Source organism: Heteronotia binoei, chromosome 4 (assembly GCF_032191835.1).
Source record: "Heteronotia binoei isolate CCM8104 ecotype False Entrance Well chromosome 4, APGP_CSIRO_Hbin_v1, whole genome shotgun sequence".
Lineage (NCBI taxonomy): Eukaryota > Metazoa > Chordata > Lepidosauria > Squamata > Gekkonidae > Heteronotia > Heteronotia binoei.
The window spans coordinates 18,773,763-18,786,550 of NC_083226.1; the positions used below are offsets into that span (position 1 = coordinate 18,773,763).

A 12,788-nucleotide genomic window follows, 5' to 3' on the forward strand; every position below is an offset into this window, starting at 1 on the left:
CTGGGATTTTCTGCAAAAAAGCCCTACCTACTATGCCTATGGGTGCTATGGCACCACTGACCCCTTACCTGGTGCCCACAAAATCTTTTCAAAAAGTGGGTGCAGCTAGGAAGGGGCTCTTGCCTAGCTCGGCTTTTGATTGGCTCTTGGAAGCTGGATTGGCCGTCACGGTGCAGGTAAAACTAACGTTGCTTCTGAGGCTGCCACCGGTGTTGGATTTATCCTCTTGTTCGCTCTTCTTTCCCAGGGCATTTTTTAAATCATCCCTCTTCTCCCCTGCAGTTGGACTTCCTCTCTGTGTGTGTCTTTCTGCCACCTGCGGCAGCCGTCTTACACTTACACCTTGTACCCTTGACAGAATTCCAAAGGAGCCCAGGGGCTGAAAAAAAGACAGGGAGACCTGGCGTAGCAGATAGTTAAAAAGGGATCACAGTTACTAAGACAGGCAACGAAAGAAACATGTACTGTGAGGTACTGGCTAACGACGTTTAATGAAACCATTTTAAAATCTTTTAAATCTCTTTTTGGTGTTGTTCTTCAGTCGTACAGTTGAGTCTGACTCTTTGCGACTCCATGGGCCAAGTCACGCCAGGCCTTCCTGTCCTCCACCATCCTCCAAAGTCTGCCCAAATTCGTGTTTGTTACATCAGCAATGCTGTCCAGCCATCTCATCTTTTGCCGTCCCCTTCTTCTTTTGCCTTCCATCTTTCCCAGCATCAGAGTCTTCTCCAGGGAGTGCTCCCTTCTCATTGGGTGGCCAAAGTATTTGAGCTTCAGCTTCAGCATCTGACTTTCCAGGGAACAGTCTGGGTTGATTTCCCATAGGACTGACTGATTTGTCTTCTCTCAGTCCAAGCGACTCTCATGAGTATTATATTCTCTATAATAATTATAATTATAATAACGTTGCTCTTTCACACATATCGTGTGGCCCTCGAAGCCCCCAACCCCTGCTGGCCTGCTTGGAGAAGGCATTTAGTCTGTTTAGATCAGTTCTCCAAGCCAGCCAGTGGCTTGGAGAATGCATTTAAAGTTGCTTTCTTTCCACCTCAACCCATCTATTTCCTTCCTTCCTTCCTTCCTTCCTTCCTTCCTTCCTTCCTTCCTTCCTTCCTTCCTTCCTTCCTTCCTTCCTTCCTTCCTGTCTTGTGACTCTCAAACATCTGATGTCGGTGTCTTAAGCTCTCAAACATCTGCCATTTGTTGTATGCGGCTCTTACGTTAAGCAAGTTCGTCCATCCCTGATCTACACCACTGTGTTGGTTGTGTATCAGAGAGCCATCTTGGTGTCTTGGTTAAGAGGGGTAGACTCTAATCTAGAGATCCTGGTTTGATTCCCCTTTTCCTCACTAGAACCCAGCTGGGTGACCTTGGGCAAGTCATGGCATGCTCAGCCTAAAAATTAGCAAAGCCTGCCACCTAGTGGTGCCCAAAAAGAGCTACAGCTTCAGGCAGCCAAACAATTCTTTGAGCTCTGGTGGCTATTCCATACACGATGCCATGCAACAATTTAATTTTAATTTCCTTAGGGGAAGTGTATACTCATTGTTTCAATCAATGTTTTTATCAGTCATCATTCTGCTTTTATCAATATTATAGGCCAGTATGCGTGCCTGTTTGGTGGGAAATTAGTACGCACATTTTCAAGTCCATTCCCCCCCCTCCCCCCCAATTTCATTTATTAGTTTCTATGACCAAAGTTCAATCAGGATGTAACAGCTGTCAAAACATGCATGGGTATACCACATAACTAACCATATTCGCAGAATTCAGATGTTACAGTCAAAATATTACTATCTAAAAATGAATAAAATGTTAAAACAGGAATTTCTAAGAAAACCTATCGTAAAGTAAACCTAAAATTGTCATGTTAACCACATGTATGCCAGATTCCATTACCATCAGCTCAATCCAGATTTTTACCATTTTACAGATAAGATTACCATTAAAAAATTTGTAACAAAATAGGTGATTTCAGGATTAGTATTTTCCAGTCCAATAAAGACTGCTGCACTGAAAGACAGTGATGCTTTCTTGTCTCATTCTTTTGAGCCGCTAGGAGGACTGCTGCTTCCAAAGCCGCATAAAAGTTTTTTTTAAAAGGTCAAGGTAGTCCCCTGTGCAAGCACCATTTTTTTCCGACTCTGGGGTGACATTGCTTTCACATTTTCACGGCAGACTTTTTGCGGGGTGGTTTGCCATTGCCTTCTCCAGTCATCTACACTTTCCCCCCAGCAAGCTGGGGACTCATTTTACTGACCTTGGAAGGATGGAAGGCTGAGTCAACCTGGAGCTGGCTACCTGAACCCAGCTTCCGCAGGGATCGAGCTCAGGTTGTGAGCAGAGCTTGGACTGCAGTACTGCAGCTTTGCCGCTCTAGGCCACGGGGCCTCTTCCAAAGTCACAGAGGAACGAATAAATGATTTCTGCACAACTGTCCCACATGGGAATCTTTTTTGGAAAACACAAAATAATATCAGAGAGCTGAATCGTTCAGCAGGGCAGGAGAAGGAAGTCACAACGACAAAGCTTAGCTGGCCCAACCTTTTCGGCAAAGGGCAATGCAGAGAATGGCTAAAGAAGTCAGCGTTGGAAAGAGGAGCATGCAGATGGCAGGGTGACCCCTGTGAGCAAACATTCTGTCTCACGTTGCTGCTCATTTTGGGTTCAATTCCCAATCCAATCATCCACTGAGAACACCCACTGTGTGATCACACACATACAAGGCTTTTCACGTCACCTGTTAACTAATTCTTTTAGTTAGAGATGCTGGCGATTGAACCTGGCGATTGAACCTGGGCAGAGCCAGTTTGGTGCAGTGGTTAAGTGTGTACACTCTTATCTGGGAGAACCAGGTTTGATTCCCCATGCCTCCATTTGCAGCTGCTGGAATGGCCTTGGGTCAGCCATAGCTCTGGCAGAGGTTGTCCTTGAAAGGGCAGCTGTTGGGTGTCTGTTGTGGGGGGAGAAGATATAGGAGATCGTAAGCTGCTCTGAGTCTCTGATTCAGAGAGAAGGGCGGGGTATCTGCAGTCGTCTTCTTCTTCTGCAGGTCAAGCCAATGCTCTCATGCTGAGTCATGAATTCTCCCTAAATGAAGCTATCTTCTAAATCTACTGAATGGGAAACCCATGGTGCTTTCCATTCAGACTGAGTGGCAGTAGTAGTAAAATGTATTGCATAAAGCCATTGGCCATTACAATTACAGCAACTTACAAGTTAAAAGCAGTCAAAGACGCTAAAATCGACACATTCACATTTTAATTATTTACAATCTTTATTACATACAGCAGGGGTAGCCAAATTTGCTAATAATAATAATAATAATAATAATAAAATTTTATTTATACCCCGCCCTCTCCCGCCAAGGCAGGCTCAGGGCGGCTTACAGAATGTGGCAAAAGCCATATTGAACAATAAAACAGTTATACAGTTATACATTTCAATACATTAAAAATTTAGCATTAAGTTTACATAATGTAAAAATCTAAAATCAATCTAAAATAATCTCATCTTATCTTATTGCAATCTCGGTTATGTTGATGTTAGTGATGGCATGGTGTTTGTTTCAGGTTCCATCTTGGAAGGCTAGCCGGAAGAGGGCTTATTGTAAGAGCCACATAGAATAAATGTCAAATGTATGAAGAAGAAGAAGATGATAGGATTTATATCCCGCCCTCCACTCCGAAGAGTCTCAGAGTGGCTCACAATCTCCTTTACCTTTCTCCCCCACAACAGACACCCTGTGAGGTGGGTGGGACTGAGAGGGCTCTCACAGCAGCTGCCCTTTCAAGGACAGAGTCTCAGAGCGGCTCACAATCTCCTTTACCTTCCTCCCCCACAACAGACACCCTGTGAGGTGGGTGGGGCTGAGAGAGCTCTCACAGCAGCTGCCCTTTCAAGGACAACCTCTGCCAGAGCTATGGTTGACCCAAGGCCATGCTAGCAGGTGCAAGTGGAGGAGTGGGGAATCAAACCCAGTTCTCCCAGATAAGAGTCTGCACACTTAACCACTACACCAGTTTGGAGAGCTGCAAGATATGAACATCAAATGTGGAAGGAAGGAAGGAAATTGGAGGGGGGAGGGGGAAAGAAAGCCTTTAACTTTAAATGCATTCTCCAAGCTGGTGGCTGGCTTGACTTGGAGAAGTGATTTAAAGAGACAAATGCCTTCTCCAAGCAGCCAACAGGGTAGTGGGGGCTTCAAGAGACTTACAATATGCGTGAAAGAGCCAAGTGTGGCTCCCAAGCCACAGTGTGGCCACCCCTGACTTATGGCATCCCATAATTCCATAGTCAGGCTCTAATTGTCCAGTTAGCAACATCATTGTGCTGTCGACTAGGCTGCTACCTTTCCCCTGATTTTGCTGGCAGGCCAGAGCAAAAAGTGCTACCTTATAAGAGACAGACATATCTAACAACAGAAATATTAGCTTATCCATATCATATACAATGATCTGTTATTTCGGTCGGAAACTTGTGCATAGATTCGCAGTGGCTCCTCAGGGTTTTTAGACTGAGGCCTTTTGCCCCATGGCACAGAGTGCTAAAGCTGCAGTATTGCAGTCCTATGCTCTGCTCACGACCTGAGTTCGATCCCCCGGCAGAAGCTGGGTTTTTCAGATAGCCGGCTCGAGGTTGACTCAGCCTTCATTTTCCGAGGTCGGTCAAATGAGGACCCAGCTTGCTGGGGGGAAAGCGTAGAGGACTGGGGAAGGCAATGGCAAACCATCCCCGTAAAAAAGTCTGCTGTGAAAACGTTGTGAAAGCAACGTCACCCCAGAGACGGAAACGACTGGTGCTTGCCCAGGGGACCTTTCCTTTTCCCTTTTTTGCCTGCTCTCTGGTCCTTTTAAACTAGGGATTGAACCTGGGACCTTTGGCCTGCAAGCAGAAGCTCTCCCACTGAGCCACAAGCTTAAGCTGTGCTCGGATACACAAAGCACCCTTCCTAGCTTGAGGCTGTTGTAAGAACGATCACACCTGAAGCTTAGCTTGCCACTGAGCAGGGCTTTTTTTGTAGTGGGAGCTCCTTTGCATATTAGGCCACACCCCTCTGCTGTAGCCAATCCTCCGAGAGCTTACAGTAGGCCCTGTACTTAGAGCCCTGTAAGCTCTCGGAGGACTGGCTACATCAGGGAGGCGTGGCCTAATATGCACAGGGGTCCCTGCTACAAAGCTGTGCCACTGAGCATCTCTTGAGCTTTCTCCCCAGGAACGTCTGGTTGTTGAATAGCTTTGCCAACTCCAGGCTGGGAGATTCCTGGAGATTTAGAGGGCAGAGCTGGGCAGGGCAGAGTTCGGGGATGGGAGGGAACCTCAGCAGAGCCCTTTTCTCCCGCGGAGAGTCTCGAGATCAGTTGTAATTCTGCGAGATCTTCAGGCTCTGCCTCGGTGACCACTGGCAGAGGGATGGGAGAGCAGAGCAGCCAGATTCAGGTTAGGAAACTCCTGGAGATTTGGAGATGGAGTCTAGTGAGGACACGGGCCTCGGAAGGCTAAAGTGCCGTACAGTCCACCCGCCTGCCACACGGGAATCGGCAAACTAGGCAACGGCCTGGGGCGCCATCTCCCGCAGGGGCGGGCGCCCCCTCCCATCCCTGCTCCTGCCGTCCCTGAGCCTATCTCAGCTCTGAGGGGTTGGAGGAGTTCCCCCGATCCCTCAGTGCTGAGAAAGAACGTGGCTTCCCCCGCCCAACGTGCTCTGGACTCGGAGCACGCTGGGCAGGGGAGGGCACCCAGTGTTCTTTCTGGGGTCCCCAACTCGTCACTGCCCCCTCCCTTCCCTTCCACTCTGCACCCCCCCCCCCAGCCCCGGCATGATTAGAGTGTGTTGAAACAAAGGTAACCTTTTTAGGTTCCTTAAAACAGGGGCGGCCAACGGTAGCTCTCCAGATGTTTTTTTTGCCTACAACTCCCATCAGCCCCAGCCAGCGTGGCCAATGGCTGGGGCTGATGGGAGTTGTAGGCAAAAAAAACATCTGGAGAGCTACCGTTGGCCACCCCTGCCTTCAAAGAACATGGATCCATCCAGCCTCTCTGACTGACAAGAGGCCACGAGATGGCAGCACTTGCACTCCATGCTGGACTCTGCCCCGGAATCTTGTCTGTTTAGCCCAGCGGTGGCCAAACTAGCTTAATTCTAAGAGCCACACGGAATAAACATCAGATGGTTGAGAGATGCAAGACATGAATGTCAGAGGCAGGTAGGTACGTGTCAAGCATGCAGTTCTCAATGACGAGTCAAGTGGATACAAAACTACGTTTATTGATAGACTGATACGCTTTCTTGAGACAGGTTCTCGAGAGTGATACAGTTAATACGTTGATAGGGTTCTTTTAAGGCACACTTCAAAGGGTTCCCAAAGGTGGGGGCTAGGAATGCTCCCTAACACATAAACTATCATAAATGTCTACATTCTCACAATGTTATCAGTGTCTTGTCTTTCCCCAGATGTTTCACACTCCCAACCAGGAATGCATGGGAAGGTGCGAATATTCTTTATCTTGTTAGTTTCGTTTCTTTCTACTCTACTTCACAGCAATAAGCAGGAAAGAGGGAGGGGTAAGAATAACAGAGTCATACCACTTCAGTCGTCCATGATACTTCACAGACCAATTTTATGGAAAGTCATTAAACCATTAATTATCAGTGGAATTTTACCATGCTTGGCAGGTAGGTAGGAAGGAAGGAGACAGATGGGGAAAGAGGGAGAGGTGGAAAGAAAGCAACTTTTACTTTAAATGCCTTCTTCAAGCTGCTGGCTGGCTTGGCGAAGTGATATAAAGAGACAAATGCCTTCTCCTAGTTGGCTGACAGGGTAGTGGGGGCTTTGAGAACCGCACAATATGTGTGAAAGAGCCACATGTGGCTCCCAAGCCACAGTTTGCCTGCCCCTGGTATAGCTCAAATTCTGCATGCTGGTGCTGGTTGCTAACCTCCTTGTGGGCTCTGGAGATCTTTGGCTATTACAGTTGACATCCAGGCAATAAAGGTCTATTCCCCTGGAGAGCATGGCTGCTTTGGAGGGCGGACTCTACGACATTGTACCCTGCTGAAGTTCATCTCCTCCTCAAACCCCACCCTCTCTAGGCTTCACCCCCCAAACTCTCCAGGTCTTTCCCCACCCACAGTTGGCAACCATAGCAGGTACTGCAGCCCAGAAAGATTGATAAAACCTTCTGAGTTCTAATAACCAGTCCAAATAATAGAATGAGCTGTGAACTGCCTCCCCACCCCACACACCTCCAGTTTGGTTTATTTTTACATATTTATTTAGAGCAAGGTCTCTTTTTGAGCAGGAACGCAGAGGAACGCGGTTCTGGCTAGCTTGGCATCATGGGGTGTGGCCTAATATGCAAATGAGTTCATGCAGGCCTTTTCCATGAAAAGCTCTGTGTGAAACAATAGTGACATCAGTGGGCATGGCCTAATATGCAAATGAGTTCCTGCTGGGCTTTATCTACACACAAGAAAGCCCTGATCTAAAGCATTTATATGCCTGCTTTCTTCCTTCAGGAGCTCAAACACATAAAAATTACGTAAATAAAAAACATAACAATGGAAGATTTTAAAACCGCAAACTCAGGACAGCGAATGAACTTTAACCAAGCGTGCTCCTAAAGAGAAGAAAGTGTCGCAGAGCGTGTGCAGAGTGCTGCTGCCTCACTGCTGAGTGAGCACCTACGGCCTCTTCTCATGTGCCCACGATGATCAGGCCCAGGTTGTTCGTTCGCAAAGCATCGCTCATCTCCCCGATCTTCTCAACTCCTTTGAGAGCCAGTTTGGTGTAGTGGTTAAGTGCGCGGACTCTTATCTGGGAGAACCAGGTTTGATTCCCCACTCCTCCACTTGCAGCTGCTGGAATGGCCTTGGGTCAGCCATAGCCCTGGCAGAGGTTGTCCTTGAAAGGGCAGCTGCTGTGAGAGCCCTCTCAGCCCTACCCACCTTACAGGGTGTCTGTTGTGGGGGAGGAAGGTAAAGGAGATTGTGAGCCGCTCTGAGACTCTTCGGAGTGGAGGGCGGGATATAAATCCAATATCTTCTTCTTCTTCTTTGTCCCGAAGGCAAGCTGCAACTGGGAATGGGTTAAAAACTCATGTTCGTGGCAGAGTGGGCAGCTCCAAGTTGGGAAATACCTGGAGATTTTGGAAGTGAAGCTTGAAGAAGGTGGGGTTTGGGGAGAGGAAGAAGAAGAAACACTGGGTTTATATCCCGTCTTCCACTCTAAATCTCAGAGTGGCTCACAGTATCCTTTATCTTCCTTCCCCCACAATAGATATCCTGTGTTGTGGGTGGGGCTGAGAGAGTTCTCACAGCAGCTGCCCTTTTTCAAGGACTGCTCTGCGAGAGCTACGACTGACCCAAGGCCATTCCAGCAGCTGCAAGTGGAGGAGTAGAGAATCAAACCTGGTTCTCCCAGATAAGAGTCCGCGCACGTAACCACTACACCAAACTGGCTCTCAAGGGCTTTCAATAGAGTCCAAAGCAGCCATCTTCTCCAGGTGGTCTGAGCTTTGTCACCCAGATATCTGCTGTGATCCCAGGAGATCGCCAGCCACCAGCTGGAGTTTGGCAACACTGTATCCTGGCTCTGCGCCATTTCCAGCCCTTCTCTCATTCTTTCTAGGCTGTTTTCCTCTCCCCTTTGCAAGGGCGTCTTACAAATCTAAATTAAATCGATAATACAAGACAACCCCGTTCATCCCTATCTAGGACTGCCAATCTCCCAGAATTCCCATCGCCCTCCAGATTTCCGAGATCAGTTTCCCCTGAAGAAAATGGCTCCTTTGGAGGGCGGACTCCTCTCCAGGCTCCACCCTCAAATCTCCAGTTGTTTCCCAGCCTTCAACTGGCAGCCTCATAAGTCCTGTATTCGGGGCTTTTTTTGAGCAGGAACACACGGGGACATAGCAGGGCCGGATCTAGGGGAGGGGGAAGAGGGGGGTGCCAACGGGGGGGAGGGGCGCCAAATTGGGTACGGAGTCCATTGTATTCTATGGCAGGGGTGGCCAATGGTAGCTCTCCAGATGTTTTTTAACTACAACTCCCATCAGCCCCAGCCAGCATGGCCAATGGCTGGGGCTGATGGGAGTTGTAGGCAAAAAACATCTGGAGAGCTACCGTTGGCCACCCCTGTTCTATGGAACCATAAGACAGAATGGTCCATAAGGGAGTGTCATTTTTTATTTTTGCCCCCCTCAAAAAACATGTAGATCCGATCCTGGGATGTAGTTCCGGCTGGCTTGGCATCAGGGGGTGTGGCCTAATATGCAAATAAGTTCCTGTCGTGCTTTTTCCTACAAAAAAGCCCTGCCCGTATTAAGATGCATTGCAGCTCAAATGCCATTAGAAAGCCCTAGGGCAGGGTTTCCCAAATTTCCCCTCTCCCTGTGGCCCAGTTATTTTTACACATCTCCTTCATGGCCCACTAAAATTCAGGGGTGGAGCCAGGAGACTTTGGGGGTGGAGCTGGGAGACAGGAATTGCGTCACAGAGTCGGGGGAAGGAAGGAAAGTGAGCTCAGGCTTTGCAGCCTGTGTCAGTCTTCAAGGCTAGCTTTTCTCTGCATAACACAGACATGAAGAAGATAGAAGAAGAAGATATTGGATTTATATCCCGCCCTCCACTCCGAAGAGTCTCAGAGCGGCTCACAATCTCCTTTACCTTCCTCCCCCACAACAGACACCCTGTGAGGTAGGTGGGGCTGAGAGGGCTCTCACAGCAGCTGCCCTTTCAAGGACAACCTCTGCCAGAGCTATGGCTGACCCAAGGCCATGCCAGCAGGTGCAAGTGGAGGAGTGGGGAATCAAACCCGGTTCTCCCAGATAAGAGTCCGCACACTTAACCACTACACCGAACTGGCTCCAAACATGGGGGAAGGAAGCATAGCAGAGCTGGGGACGGGGCTAGCTTTGGCTTTTCTTGTGACCCCGTATCGAGGCTTCCGTGGCCGGTGCCGGGTGGTGACCCTGCACATGGGAAACCCTGCCCTAGGGAATAACAAATAAATACCCTGTCCTGCAGTCTTGGGAGGTCCCTCGCAAGGAGAAAGCTAGCCCTTCGGGGAGACCCTCGGCGAAAACCCCAACCCGTCGGCGACATCCAAGGAGCGTTAAGCAAAGCAACGCGGAGGAGGGGACCATTCCAAACCGCCTCTTGCAGGGCTCGGCGGATTCCCGCCAGCTCCTCCTGTTGCACGTGGGAAGCCAGCGGCTCCTCCCCCACCCGTAGGGCTCGCCGGCGACCTCCCTCCAGAGGGACCCTGGCGCGACCCTGTTCCCCGCCTCCTCCTCCTCCTCCTGCAGCCCGCCCCCGGGCCTGTTTCCTTGGCGGCTGGCCAAGCCCGCCACCCCCCCCCCCCCCTCCCGCCTGCCTCTCTCCGTCTTTCCTGCCCCAGTCGAGTCCCGAAGTTGCCGGCTCGTCGCTGGGAGAAGCCCCCGCCGCTCGGCAAGGTCAAAGCGGGCCGGCCATGGAGGAGCCCAGGCGGGCGAGGAGCCGTTCCCGGGCAGGTGGGTCTGCTGCGCAGGGGGGGCAGTTGAGGCTTTCTGGCTGCCTCCGGATCGGGCGCTCCTTTTGCGCAGCCAGCCGGCGCGCTTTGGAACCCGAGCGGCTTAGCGGGCCCGCCGCGCTTCTTAAAACGCGGCGCCGCTTTGAGCGGGCTTCCTCGAGAGCAAGCCGCGCGGCCAGCGGGCCTTACTCGCGAGTAGGTCGGCCGCTTCGGCTTGGCTGGAGACGGCAAGGGGTCGGCTTAAGCGCCTCGCGGGGGGTCGGCCCGTCTTTCCTGGGGGCGTTTGGGAATGAGCCCCCCCCCCCTGGCACAGAGTGGTAAAGCTGCGGTATTGCATTGCTAAGCTCTGCTCAGGGCCTGAGTTCGATCCTCGGCGGAAGCTGGGTTTTCAGGTAGCTGGCTGGAGGTTGACTCAGCCTTCCATCCTTCCGAGGTCGGTCAAATGAGGACCCAGCTTGCTGGGGGGGGGGGGGGGGAAGCGTAGAGGACTGGGGAAGGCAATGGCAAACCACCCCGTAAAAAGCCTGCCGTGAAACCGTTGTGAAAGCAACGTCACCCCAGAGTCGGAAACGACTGGCGCTTGCACAGGGGACCTTTCCTTCGGACAAGTGCGGATCTCGTGGGGCTCTCCGGGGACAAGGCGCCTCTAGGCCGCGCTGGAGTTTCTGGCGGGGAAAATCGACGCGGGGTTGCTCTGTTCAGAGAACCGGGTGGCCACCTGCCGACCTGGAAGTCGCTCCGTGCAACTGGACGGGGAGACGCTTGGAGAGATCTGCGCTTGTGCTTCGGTCTTCCCAGGAGGTCGCGGTGTCTGGGTTGGAACAGAGAAGTTTACTTCCAAACGAGAAAGTCCGGTGCATGCTTAGACTTGGGGAAAGTCCCGGGATCTTTGGGAGGGACGATGGCTCGGTGGTAGAGCATCTGCTTGGTAAGCAGAAGGTCTCAGGTTCTCAATCCCCGGCATCTCCAACTAAAAAGGGTCCAGGTTAAGTAGGCATGAAAAACCTCAGCTTGAGAGCCTGGAGAGCCGCTGCCAGTCTGAGTAGACAATACTGATGGACCAAGGCTCTGATTCAGTACAAGGCAGCTTCATATGTTCATTTTGGCTCAAACTGTAATGAAAAAATGCACTCACAGACAATGCTCTCCCTAAGCTGTGGGATCTTGTGAGCAAAAATTCTACTTAGTGAGCTACCGGCATTAAAGTTGTGAGCTGCTGCATCAATTAGTTTGCTCTGAGGCCATCCTTCCTGAGTCAAGACAAAAAGGTTTGAGCTGGAGGCTGAGAAACAGCTCACGCTCAGTTTAGAGGGAACACTGCTCGCAGATCAAAGCTGCATGCCGCAAGAAGGCTGAGGCAATAATAAGAGCATACGGAGAATAATGAAAACTATAATAAAGGTAAGCAGGCATGAAAAACCTCAGCTTGAGACCTTGGAGAGCCGCTGCCAGTCTGAGTAGACAATACTGACTTTGATGGACCCAGGGTCTGATTCAGTAGAAGGCAGCTTCATATGTTCATATGATCTTCAGTCTCTTACTCCCATGGAAATGTGCCTAGGTTGCAAGGGCAGGACTTAAGTATTTCTAAATCAGGAGTGGCCAAACTTGTTATGGAGAAAGAGTGGAATGTAAAAAGACATTGGACAATTTTTTAGTAGTAGTGAGAAAAGAAAAATATTGAACTTTGATTAGTTAGCGGTACCTTTAGTATTGAATTTAAATTTATAAATTCGGGGAAGTCAAATATGGAGGGAGAGGGGGTTGAAATATCATATGGGTTAGTATAGATAAGATACAATTAAGCTTTGTAACCATATGTTATTAATAAATTGTTAAAACACAAGGAGTGGCCAAACTTGCTTACCGAAAGAGCCACATAGAATAAGTGTTTGAGAGCCCTAAGACGTGAACATCAGATGTTTGAGAGCAGGCAGGCAGGCAGGCAGGCAAGAAATAGATGGGGGAAGGAGGAGGGAAGTGGGAAGAAAGCAACTTTTAATTTGAAAAGCATTCTCCAAGCCAGCCCGCCCACACTGTGGTGGGGGTTTCGAGAGCCACACAATATGTGTGAAAGAGCCCCAAGCGGCTGCAGTAAACGTGGTACAAGAGCCTGTTTGTGAGTTGCTGGCCGAGGCAAGCTGGCAGAAGAGATTTCACTCTAGGGAGGCGGGTGGGGAAATGGAAGAGTTGTGAAATGGGAAGCTTCATCTTTGGCGGCGCAACACACCTGGCTAGCTGGTCTCTTTAGAAAAAGGGAGCAGCTTTTCAAGTTCC

At 50.0% G+C, this 12,788-nt stretch overlaps 1 protein-coding gene across 1 annotated transcript in view; it reads left to right on the forward strand.

Annotated features, from left to right (window-relative positions):
* Positions 1-10,399: 10,399 nt before the first annotated feature.
* The window catches only part of CASR (calcium sensing receptor), an 81,922-nt gene continuing 79,533 nt past the window's right edge, over positions 10,400-12,788 (forward strand). Inside the window, exon 1 of the mRNA XM_060236860.1 lies at positions 10,400-10,512. The gene's annotated coding sequence lies outside the window, so the exon portion shown is untranslated. The remainder of the gene's footprint in view (positions 10,513-12,788) is intronic.